The sequence below is a fragment of the Mesoplodon mirus genome, assembly GCF_964341445.2.
Source record: "Mesoplodon mirus genome assembly, chromosome: 11".
Lineage (NCBI taxonomy): Eukaryota > Metazoa > Chordata > Mammalia > Artiodactyla > Ziphiidae > Mesoplodon > Mesoplodon mirus.
In genome coordinates this window covers 26,136,309-26,149,086 of record NC_138987.1, presented here as the reverse complement: position 1 = coordinate 26,149,086, position 12,778 = coordinate 26,136,309, and the positions used below count along the sequence as shown (strand labels likewise).

Genomic DNA, 12,778 nt, shown 5'->3' with positions numbered 1-12,778 from the left:
CGTGCCACAGCTACTGAGCCCACGTGCCACAACTACTGAAGCCCGTGCGCCTAGAGCCCGTGCTTTGCAACAAGAGAAGACACCACAATGAGAAGACTGCACGCCGCAACGAAAGAGTAGCCCCCGCTCGCCGCAACTAGAGAAAGCCGGTGCACAGCAACGAAGACCCAATGCAGCCAAAAATAAATAAATAAATTAATTAATTAATATTAAAAAAAAGAACGGGATGGTCAAAAATAAGATGCTCCACGCAGTGTGTAGAATCAGGGAGGGATGTGGCTTTTGCTTGTGCACCTTGCTATCTGCAGAGATGAGTGCCTGGAACCTAAGGGCTTGGGGTCCAGCACAAGGGAATGGGAGGAAGCTCAGGCAGCAGCCAGGCTGGCACACCTCCCTGCATGGCCTGGGCATTCCGGTCCCCTCGTACACACAACCAAAGGATGAAATCAGGTGAAAGCTGAAGAGAAGACTCTCCAAGCTCCGAGTTCCTCTGAGCCAGAATGTAGAGAATTTCTATCGGTGGAAAGTGATTTCTCTGTCCTCTGTTAGTTTCTGTGGGCTACACTCCTGAATCTTATTTACACTTTCTCTTGAAGAAAAAATTGTGTAAGCCTATGGAAAGTCTCTTTCCTAAGCGGCGGGTTCTGTGTAGGGGCAGTGTGGGTGTGGGGGTGTAGTTAACAAGGAGGGAAGACGTAGGGAAACGTGACAATATCAACTTAGAAACGGTCACTCCAACCCCTTGTGTTTGACTTGGACAGGGAGGCCTGCCTGCTTTGTCCTACTTCACAGGAAAATGACAAAGAGGGGATAAGTGAGAAAAAGTTAAAAGTTATGTACATCCCTTTTGCCTCCAAGCCTCTTACAGCCTGCCACATCGTTAAAAAGGCTTATTACTGTGTAAGTCGTACACCCAAAGTTTAGAGAAAAAGAAATATTAATTGAAAAATACTTGTTATATCCTAATGAAGTTTGTTCTTTTCTTCACCTGTACAATTTTTTTTAACTTATATAAAATGAGAGAATTGGTGAAGGAAAGAATAATTACTTTTTCAACTCACAGACTCTACGTTTACTCCAATAAGAAATTCCACTGTCAAATGTAGTTGCCCCAAAGTGACACAACCAACCACAAGCAGTTGAAAAGAGTTGATTTATATGACTTTCTATGTATAAAGGTAAAGGGCAAATGTACAGTGTTAGCTATCCTGATTCAATCCCAATTTTTTCTCCAAAGGAGATAGACCCAAAAGGGAGAAGAGTTGGCTCTCAGTAGCTTTCCATTCGGCTGGAAAAGGAACAGCTCTGGTTGCTACAACTATGGTTGCTGCTTCTTGCTGTTTATGGATGGGGTGGCTGTTACTGCAGTCCACTAGTGCCCCCTATTGTCCCCTTCAGGAAACTCACCGGGCAGCATGAACGGCTAAACCTGGGTAAGTCATCTTAACACCCTCGAAACTTTTCTGACAAAGAAATCTCAAAATTTTGAAACTATGCTTTCACATTTAATTCACTGAAAGACAGTTTATAGTCAAGTTACATTATTATTTCCAAGACTTAGAGAATGTTAGGAAGGATCTTTAGAAAGTATGTAGCCAATTGTTTTTTTACCTAAGTGTGGGTATTAGCTCTGAGAGATATTAGCAGTTATTATGTGAAACCAAAATGGGTTAGGAGACACTGGGTTAAATAAACATTAATTAAATATTAGATAAGCAGGTTCTTTCCTGCTGGTCTTCTCAGATCCTTTCATATGGATTGTGTGTCTCCCAAGGGGAAATGCAATTTCCCGATAACATTTGACAAGAACCACGTTATATATGAATTTCTTGTAGGGCTAATATTTCAGGGAACACTTTGGGAAAGTGCTAATTGAGTTCAAATGAATCATTCTACAGGTTTGGAAATAGTCCCAGGGAGGTGCCAGTGGCTGGGTGGTAGTTAGTAGGGCCGCCGTGAGGATCCATCAGGAGGCTCCCAGCTCCCAGAGCTGCTTCTTCACCAGAGAGCCTACCTCCTCCCCAGAGTCAATTCTTAGTATTCCTATTTCCACAAAGCATGTTTACCTGTGGAATGGGAAATGGCATTGCTTTCAGCCAAGGATATTGGGAAAGTGAAGTAGACCCCTTTCAAGTATGCTCCAACTCTTTGGGGAGGAGAAATTGCTTCTGGTATTTTCGATTCAATTTTGCTGTCTCTTGTGAAGAACCTCGTTTTTTAATAAAAAATGTCTATTCAGCAAATACGATGCACATGGTTTTCTGGTACTTGGAAGATTCAAGATGATATAGCACATTGGGTAAGAGCAAAGGTTTGGAGGTCAGGTTCTGGTTCTGCCACGTTCTGGCTGTGTACATTTGGACAAGTTACTTATCATCTTTAAACTCAAGATATGGAAACAAGTGTCCATTGACAGATGAGCAGATTAAAAAATTGTGGTGTGTATGTATGTATAATATATATATGTGTGTATATATATATATATATATATATATATATATATATATATACACACACAATGAAATTTTATTCAGCTTTAAAAAAAAAGAAGGAGATCTTGCCATTTGAAACAACATAGATGAGCCTGGAAGACATTATGCTAACTGAAATAAGCCAGGCACAGAAAAGAAACTGCATGATCTCACTTATGTATGGAATCTAAAAAAGTTGAATATATAGAAGTAAAGAATAGAATGATGGTTACCAGGGGTGGGAAGGTGGGGGAAATGGGGTGATGTTGGTCAAAGGATACAAAGTTGCGGTTATGGAGGATGAATAAGTCTAGAGATCTAATGTACAGCATGATGTGGTAAGAATACCATAATGATTACTGGAAATCTGCTAAGAGAGTAATTTCAGTGCTCTCACCAAAACAATAACTAAAAAAGTTAACTATGGGAGAAGATACGTTAATTCGCTTAACTGCAGTGTATGATTACTGCATACACTATGTATATGTGTATCAATTCATCTTGTTGTGGGACTTCCCCCAGCGACCAGCAGTTAAGACTCTGCACTTCTACTGCAGGGGGCACGGGTTCGATCCCTGGTCAGGGAACTAAGATCCCACATGCCTCATGGGGCGGCCAAAACAAAAAAAATCATCATGTCATACACCTAAAATATATACAATTTTTATTTTAAAAACTCAATTTGTAAAATAAATAAAAGACTCAGAATCCCTATCTATAAAACCTGACTAATCCCTTCTCCACAGGATTGTGTTGAGGATTAAATTAGAAAACACAGTTGTCCCTTGGTATCCACGTGGGATTGGTTCCACCACCACCCATCCCCAACAGATACCAAAATCTGCAGATGCTCAAGTTCCTTATATAAAATAAATACTCCATACCCAGGGTTCCACATCCGTGCAGATTTCAGCCAACCAGGTTGAAATCCATGGTTGGTTGAATCTGCGAATGCGGAACCAGGATACAGAGGGCCAACTGTACATGTAAAATGGTTAGTACAGTGCCAGCACATATATTTAATAAATATTTGCTGCTGCTGCTATTATTATTGTTTTCCTTATTATGATTATTGATATTATTATGATGATATTGTTGTTAGTTTTATTGTCCCTGCCCTCAAGGGCTTAATAGTCCAGTTGGTGATAGAAGACAAGTACACTCAGAAACTTCAAATAACAATATAAGGGAATGGAACAGAGATAGCAACTAGGTCTCACGTCACTTGCCATGAGCCTTCAGTGGCTGCCTCAAGTGCTATGTGGAGAAGAATTCTGAAGTTCTTGCCAGCCTTGGAGAGAAAGAGCACCGATATCAATTAGTGATGTTTTTCATGGGAATGAGGAGCATGAATGAAGTTATACCACACATACTTAACATTCTTAAAATGAATGATGAAATGCCAGATGTGACAGAGTAGGTAGAATAGTCATTTCTGGAGAAGATAAGATAGCTGGACCTTGGAGGATGAGTTTGATGTGAATAGAAGGAGATGAAGTAAGGGAGGGAGAGGTATCTGGCACCAGGGATTTTGTGAGCAAGTGTGCCAAATATAAAATCCATATGGCCTATTTGTGTGGCAATAAGTAGACCAGTCTGTCTAAAGAAGGGTTTGATGCTAAAGATTAGCTCTACAAATATGGTAACCAGAGATGCGGAGCTGGTGACGCAACATCCAATAAGTTCTCCCACTGTTCCCACAAACTCCCTCTTATACTTTGGGCCATGTACCTGGATTTGAAGTTCAGAAAATGTGGATACCAGTAAGTCTCTAGCACCATCTTGTCTATCATGGAGCTGTTCAAAGGCTCTTTTCCGGGACCTCCCTGGTGGTGCAGTGGTTAAGAATCCGCCTGCCAATGCAGGGGACACGGGTTTGATCCCTGTTCTGGGAAGATCCCACATGCCACGGAGCAACTAAGCCCGTGTGTCACAACTACTGAGCCTGCGCTCTAGAGCCTGCGAGCCACAACTACTGAAGCCCTCACACTGAGAGGCCGTGCTCCACAACAAGAGAAGCCACTGCAATGAGAAGCCCAGGTACTGCAAGGAAGATTAGCCCCCACTTGCCACAACTAGAGAAAGCTGCACGCAGGAACGAAGACCCAACACAGCCAAAAAAAAAAAGCTCTTTTACATCATCCTTGCTCATGAAGACCATATCCTTTCATGTTTTCATATTTAGTCCCTAACTGCTGTTCAGAGCCCATTACTCTATGTGCACTTTAAAAAGTCCTTACAAATGTCTTCCATCACGTACAGATGGCATTGCAGCCCCAAGCATCTGATTCTCGGCAAATGCACACACAGATAAAAAGTCATTGAAAATGAAAAATGAGGAATCAACCTACCAGAAATTGCAGCTTGCATGTATACCATGTGCCTTCCCTCTATTCAGAACTGTGCTAGCTCTGGGAGGGATATCAAAGATGGGTTTATTAAAACCACAGATAAGGATGGGAAGTTTTGAAATACCCCATTTGCAAAACTTCATAACGTGGCATAATGAGATTTTATTCATCCATTCTTTTTTATGGAGTATCTACCAAGAAGCAGGCACTTCTGTATTAGTTGGGACTTGTATGGTTACAAGTGACAGAGACCTAACTCAAGCTCGTTTAAGCAAAAGAAGGGGCTATAGTAAGGGATAATGTGACATCTGTGAAACCAAAAGACAGGAATGTGCCTGGGGCACAGGAACCACTGAAACACAGAACTCCAAGACCATCAGTTTTGTCTTTTATTCTTCTTGTCTCTGTGCCTTCATTCACTCGCTTCCTTAGTTTCATTCTTCCTTCTAGCTAGCCATCACCTTTCTCCACGTGGTGAAAAACGGGGGCCAACAGCTCTCAGATGTACCAGTATACCTACATAGCTTTGGGCACTAGAAAGAAATTATCTTAACATTTTCTCTGGTTCCAAGTTGAAAAATCCCCAGGAAGGGCTCATTGAAGTAGTTCAAGTCAGATAACTCCAAAGAGTCATGAAACAACATGGCAGCTTCTGTGGGAACCGTAAAGATGGAGCAAAGAAAGAGGAAACTTACGGAAGAGAGGGGTGAAGTTCTGGGCCAACAAAACAAGAGGTGCCTGTTACACCTTCCCTTATGTGTTTTTTCATGCCAGTTCAGCTACGCTATCATCAAACAATTCCATTCATTTAATAAGCACCTATTCATTTACTGAGTGTCTGCGATGTGGCAGGTACTATGCTGGATTCTAAGCATGAAACGGTGACCACGATGCCTCTTAGAGGGCTAGGCATTCAGAGATACAAAGAAATATAAACTAGACTTGGTTTAGGACCTCTGGGAACTTACCACAGAACTGAAGGCAGAAGGCTGTATTTGGAGAATCATCAAGGGGCAAGCTGTGTGCTATGGATAATGAAGGTAAAGGAAGGTGAGTGGGGTCAGTGAGGCCTGGAACTTTCCAGGGAAGCATCTTGGAGAGGGTGGTACTTCTGCAGGGTCTTTAAAGGGTGAGGAAGTTTTTGTTTATGACTACATGTGTTTTTTGGGGTTTTTTAAAAAGAGTATATGATTTCATTTATAAATTTATTTATTTATTTATTTTTGGCTGTGCTGGGTCTTTGTTGCTGTGCACGGGCTTTCTCTAGTTGCGGCAAGCAGGGGCTACTCTTAGTTGCAGTGCATGGGCTTTTCATTGCAGTGACTTCTCTTGTTGCAGAGCACAGGCTCTAGGTGCACGGGCTTCAGTAGTTGTGGCCCGTGGACTCAGTAGTTGTGGCTCACGGGCTCTAGAGCACAGGCTCAGCAGTTGTGGCACATGGGCTTAGTTGCTCCACGGCATGTGGTATCTTCCTGGACCAGGGATCAAACCCATGTCCCCTGAATTGGCAGGCAGATTCTTAACCACTGCGTCACCAGGGAAGTCCCACTACATGTGTTTAAAGTGCAGGATTTTCACAACATCACACTAAGTGAGGTCTCTGCTCCTGGCTGTCTGCATCTGGAATGCAGCCGGGGGCCAGTGGCCCTGTTCCCTTCTCAGAGACAGGACTACCACCCACAGCTCTTCTGATAGCCTTGCGTTTTATTGCCATGGCCTGTTGGATCAAAGCCTCTGAGTTTGATGCAAGTTCAGAATAATTTCCTTCAAAGATTAACTCATCTTTCTGGGCTTGGGGAGCTACACAAGCAACATCTGGTACAGCCTGCAGAGGCATTCTTCACCCAAGGAGTTTCAGATTTCAACATGTGAGCCGTCCTGCTGAGTAACATCATCAACGGGAAACAGCACTCAGAGACCTCATCTGGTGGTAACAAGAGCTCTGTGTAATGCCCCGAATTATGTTTTGCACACGACAGTAATAAATGGTGCAAACGGTAACAGGTCCTTTATCACTTTGTTTCTTGCCAAAGGGACTGAATTCCACACTGATGGGGTTGAAATCCCCTTGTGGGCATCCTCTGGGGCCATTTCATAGCCCGTGATAGCACTATTAACAGCCCCCATCCTGTGCGTGGACCAGCCCATAGGCTCACGTTTTAATGTAGTCACAGGGAATCTCATGGTCAGTTCCTTTTCTAAGATCCCATCTCTCACCTCCCTGTCTGCCCAGGCATTCCTGGAAAATCCTTGGTTGGGCCCATTTCCTTGCCCCTTGGTAAATCCTGGCTTTATTCTTCCACACTGTGTTTTTGATGTCCCTGGCTCTGCCCTCTGCATCCTATGGGTTAGTCCCACCACTCCTGGAGTTCTCTTCAAGGTCAAGATTTTACCATGTTCTTAAAGGTGAAACCCTATAATAGTTGGGTGTTATGTGTCAGGGATGTATTATTTATAGGGGCACTATTATCATCACCAGTAAGGAAAATGAGGCTCAGAGTTTGAGTGAATTGCCCAGGTACAAGATATGAGCCCATGTCTGTCTCACTTCTAAGACTGTGATCTTTTTAAGGGATAAATAAAGGAATTCCGGAATATGGTCATGGGAGTCCCACATGGGAATCCATACTTCCAAGTGGGGGAGGGAGAAGGAAAGAGAAATAAGGAAAACACGACCCAGAGTAGTGGCCCTGAATTCAAAGGAGGAGAATTTTGAGACACGGTGAATTGTGTCTAAGGCCACAGTTGGAGAATATGGAGACCATTGGCATGAAGAAGACTATTGGCAAGTGTTTTCAAGAAAAAGTTCAGTTGAGTAATGGGTCTGGAAGAGGTTAAGTAATGGGTAGACTGCAAACAAAAAGAAAGGGCCACCACATAGATGATGGAATAAAGTGAAAGGCTGTTCTGTATCTACTAAACTTGAAACTTGAGGTAGAGGGGGACGGGGCGGGGACCCAAGAATTGTTTTGACAAGCCCTCCAGGTGATTCTGATACACACTAACGTTTGTGGACCACTGCTATAGTACAGTTCTCAGCCTTGGCTACACATTGGAATCACCTAGAATAATGATGCTTCTGCTCTATTCCTGAAATTCATTTAGTTGCTCCAGGCAATAGGGGTGTTTACAAAACTCTACAGGTGATTCTAATGTGCAGCTAAGAGTTGAAAACCACTGCTACCTCAAAGAGGAAGTGGAAGGGGTAAAAATAACTGTGATGCCAAGGGCTAGCTGTGCCAGGCATTGTGCCAAGGATAAGAACATGCTTTTAAAGCTTTAATGGGCATAAGGAAAACCCAGCGAGTTCCCAGGTGCTTTACGGGCATTGCTCCAGTGAATCTTCATGACAAGACTATGAGGCAGGTATGATGGTTATTCCCATTTTACAGATGAAGACACTGAGGCTCCATGAAGTTACCTGACTTGCTGGGGCATCAAAGCTGGAACTTGAAAACCAAGTCTTTGACTCCAAAGTACTGATTCCTTTTTTTAGAATTGTGATAAAATATATCACATATAAAATATATAAAAATATAAATATATATAAATATAATATATAATATATAAATATTTATATAAATATAAACATATATAAAATATATCACATATAAAATATATATAACATAAGAATTTGCCACGTTCACCATTTTGAAGCATACGGTTTTAGTGGCATTAAGCACATTCACAATGTTGTGTAACCACCACCACTATCCATTTCCAGAACTTTTTCATCATCTCAAAACAGATACTCTGTACCCATTAAACAGTAACTCCCCATTCTCCCCTCCCTCCAGCTCCTGGTCACTCCTATTCTACTGTCTGTCTCTATGAATTAAAGTATTCGTTCTAAATCATCATTTCCAGATGGGCTCAAAGAAGAAATGAAGGTGCTGAGGTTGATTAATTTTTTTCCTTGAATAAGGTATCTCTGACTTAGGTGAGGCTCTCACCTGAAACCCGTGTCCCCAGATACTGAAAAACTTGTAATTCCCACCAAACAGCATAAGCTCTCTTGCCTCTGTGCCACAGCACAGGTGAATCCCTTTTCCCACCTTGCCTTCATTTAGCAAACTCTTATCTTCTCCTCCAAGTCTCCCTCCAGGCATGACCATCCCTAGGGATCTGAACCAAGCTCTTCAACTAGCATGGTCCCACAGACCAGGCTTTGCAAACTAATGTTAACTCCAACCACCTAAGCGTCTTATTAAAATGCAGATTTGGATTTAGTGAGTCTGGGTTGGGGCCAAGATTCTGAGTTTCTATCAAGCTTCCAGGTCCCTGGAACACACTTTGAGCTGTGAGGTCAGAGAGGGCAGTGCTTCACCATAGCATGTTATTTGTTTTATTTTTTTTAACTCTAGTGTTTCCTTGGCTGTTTCTCCACTCCACTGTAAATACCTTGAGGGCAGAAACCCATCTTATTTATGGTTATATTCCAGAGACTAGCATGGTGCCAACCCAGAGTAACTCTCAATAAATGTTGAATGAATGAATAAATAAATGAGCTCACAGGATGGAAGGATAAAAAGGAACCAGATCTGTGAAGAGCCTGGTAAGCCATACTAAGGAATTTGAAATTTATCCTGAAGTTATGGGGAGCCACTGAAGGATTTTAAGAGGCTGTTATATCAAATGTGTATGTGCAGTGTGTAAGATGTGTTGGAAAGGACCAAGAAATTAAGGAAATTAAGGAAACGATAGTGAGCTACTGCACTAGTCCAAGCAAATAATTATAAAGGCAAATAATTATGAATAAATAAGGTAGTGATGGTGGGAATGGGGAGGAGGAAGAGGTGTCAAGGCCATGTAGATGGTTAACCACATATCCCCGTTTGCTTCAGACAGACCCAGTTTCCTTCTGGTTCACTTATTAATAATGTCCCTTTCATTCCCCAGAATGCCCTGGTTTGGATGATAATTATCTTTTAACCCAGTACATAGGAGATAAAGTTAATAGAACATGAGGTGGGGGTGGGGAGCAGAGTGTTTCTGCCCTGGGTGACCCAGGGAATGGTAACACCATTCACCAAACCAGGCAGTCCAGGAGGAGAAGCAACGGGAGAAGTTTCTTTTTAAAATAAAAAGTTTAAAAATGAGTCATTGAAAAATATTCAGTAAATTGCAGTAAGAGGATGACAAAAATTGCAAAGGAGACACACAAATGGTTGAAATCTGGGGAGTACTGAAGGAAGTTATCATCCTCCCTCCCTGAACCTCTGAACCGAGTTAGTCTCAGAGCCATTTATTAGGAAACCTGCCCTCATCTGCCATTCACACCGCTGCAGATGGGAAGTCGAAATGGCCAATTAATTCCGGGTTTTTTCCCCTCACTTCTCATTTTCTTTTCTTGGCTGCATTGGGTCTTGGTTGCTGCGCATGGGCTTTCTCTAGTTGTGGCAAGTGGGGGCTACTCCTCGTTGCGGTGCACGGGCTTCTCATTGCGGTGGCTTCTCGTTGCGGATCGCAGGCTCTAGGCACGTGAGCTTCAGTAGTTGCAGCATGCAGACTCAGTAGTTGTGGCACATGGGCCCTAGAACACATGGTGTGGACTCAGTAGTTGCAGTGCGAGAGCTGTAGGGCACACGGGCTTCAGTAGTTGTGGCACGTGGGCTCAGTAGTTGTGGCTCGCGGGCTCTAGAGTGCAGGCTCAGTAATTGTGGCACAAGGGCTTAGTTGCTGTGCAGCATGTGGGATCTTCCCAGACCAGGGCTCGAATCCGTGTCCCCCGCATTGGCAGGTGGATCTTTAACCACTGCGCCACCAGGGAAGCCCCACTTCTCATTTTCTTCTCTTCAAGTCACTGCTGCATCCGCTCCCAACAGCCAAGGACTTTTGAGTATCTTCAGCATTAATTGGATCACAGCTGACTGTGGTCTGTCAGACAGTCAAAACAACTACAGAGCACACCAAGGCCTAGTTAACTGAGTCTTCTCAAAAGAACACATCCCCCGGTTTGAGCTAAAGGTCAGGGAACACCAAAATGTTCTACCTCATTTATCAGCCCCGTGACCCAAGATCCTCACTAATCTCTATTCATACTTGCCAGCACCTTGGCTCTTCCCTCCCCTACAGCATGTCAGCAACTGGGTAATTATTTAATAAACCTCAGAGCATACCTTTGCTTCTCTCGCCCAGAGAGACCAGGGATTTTCCTGGTTTCAGTTTCAAGGTGGTTCTGACTTCAGAGTTCCAAGTGTGGTCAAGCGGAAGAATAAATTCACCCACTTAGAGCCTTTTGAGGGAACTTTCAAACAAAACTCTGGCTTTTCAAGTATTAAGAGGAAATGACAGACTGAACTAAGCTCAGTATTCATTTTAATACGCGTGTTAAAGGTTATGTTAGCAGCTGTCAAATTGCTGGCCAGCTCTAACTACATCACTCTTCGCCCTAAATCAGATATCTTGGGTGGCACCCGGAACTTGCTTCTCTGGATGACCCTAAGCAACAGGATTGCTCAAGAAGGTGAATTTTGTCTTCCAGGCATTCCTATCACTTGTGCTAACATTAGCCTGATGAGCAAGAGAGCTGGAACCTGGGACCCCGAGCCCGGAGACCCTTCTGCTTCCACTGGAGGCTCAGAGAACTCTACATCCTCCAACCACATCACCTGCTGGAGGTCAGATGCCAAGCCCATCCGTCTGACAAGTGTGACCACTGAGGACTTCTGTTACTCAGCCTGGGGGAAGCCTAAGTGGTCCCTCCTCTGCACCCCACCATGACTGCCTCCTTGGCAAGTAGAGAGCAGATGTTTCTAACCCCAAGTCCATCTTGCTGCACCAATCAGAAGCAAAAGATACTAAGAGTTCAGAGTCCTAAGAAACCACACCTCACAGCCACCAGGGCCTTAATCATACTGAAAGCCCCCCAGCCCCCAGCCTCACTGCCCCATGGAATCCTTAGCCATTTCGGGGCTCCCCCTCAAGGGTCATGCATGGCTGTGGGAGAGCTGATCTCAAACTCCCACCAATGATTGGTGTGGCACAGGAGCCCTCTCTCTATCATGTTCCCACTACCTACTCCCTGCCCCCTTCTCAGAGCATCTTCGTTGTGGTTGGATGCTCAGTCAATATTAACAGGACCTGAGTGATAATGCAAGCAAGTAAAGAAATGTTCTTGGTGGTTAAACAAAAGTCCCTGAATAGCTGGTGCTGAGAAAACTTTATGCTGTCTCTCCACAGGTAGTCCCAACTTTGTCTTTTTCAAAATGACAAAAGGATTTTGTGAACAGTGAAACTATTCTGTATGATACTACAATAGCAGCTACGTGCCATTATACATTTGTCAAAACTCATGGAATGTGCACCACACCAAGAGTGAACCCTAATGGATACTACGGACTATGGTGTAATGATGTATCAAGGTAGGTGCATCAATTAAAGCCTATTATTTCTAAGTAATTTAAGTTTCTCAAAGCTGGAGAATCAATCTCTCTCTCTCTCTCTCTCTCTCTCTCTCTCTCTCTCGCCCCTGCATCGCTGGTGTTCCCCACTCATTGGGTCATTCCACACTGACCACCAAGCTACAAGGTCAGGGAGGACCAAAAGGCTTGTGGATTCTCCCTGGTTCTGTAATGGTTCAGTTTGCCAGAAAGAGGAAAGGGAATATTGTGGTTGATGATTGATGTCTATAAAAGCAAAATGTTCTCAGAAGATAAGGAAGTATAAGGAAGTGGCAGCCCTTCAAAGAGATCCCCAAAGAGAAAGTGGATAGAAAAGGGATGAGATTACAAGAGGCAGAGACAAAAGTGCAAGATCACAATGAAAAACCCAAGTGAGATGGAGACACTCTTGACCATGAAAAGGAGAGTGGGCATCAGTTGGGAGGAGGTAAAAGACAGCGGCGTGCTGCTGTCCGCAGAGAGGGGAGCAAACAGCCTCAGCCTCCCTGCCCTGGGGGCTTAAGTAACAGGGAGAGTGAAGAGGGCTTTGTAGAACAGTGACACCATCAGCTGG

The 12,778-nt window shown here is 43.6% G+C and overlaps 1 long non-coding RNA gene across 1 annotated transcript; it reads left to right on the top strand.

Moving 5' to 3' along the window:
* The first annotated feature begins 1,197 nt into the window (after positions 1 to 1,197).
* On the top strand, positions 1,198 to 12,282 carry LOC309812362. Its single transcript, XR_014295320.1, has 3 exons — positions 1,198 to 1,433; positions 11,307 to 11,442; positions 12,005 to 12,282. It is a non-coding gene; the product is annotated as an uncharacterized lncRNA (long non-coding RNA).
* Positions 12,283 to 12,778: the final 496 nt, after the last annotated feature.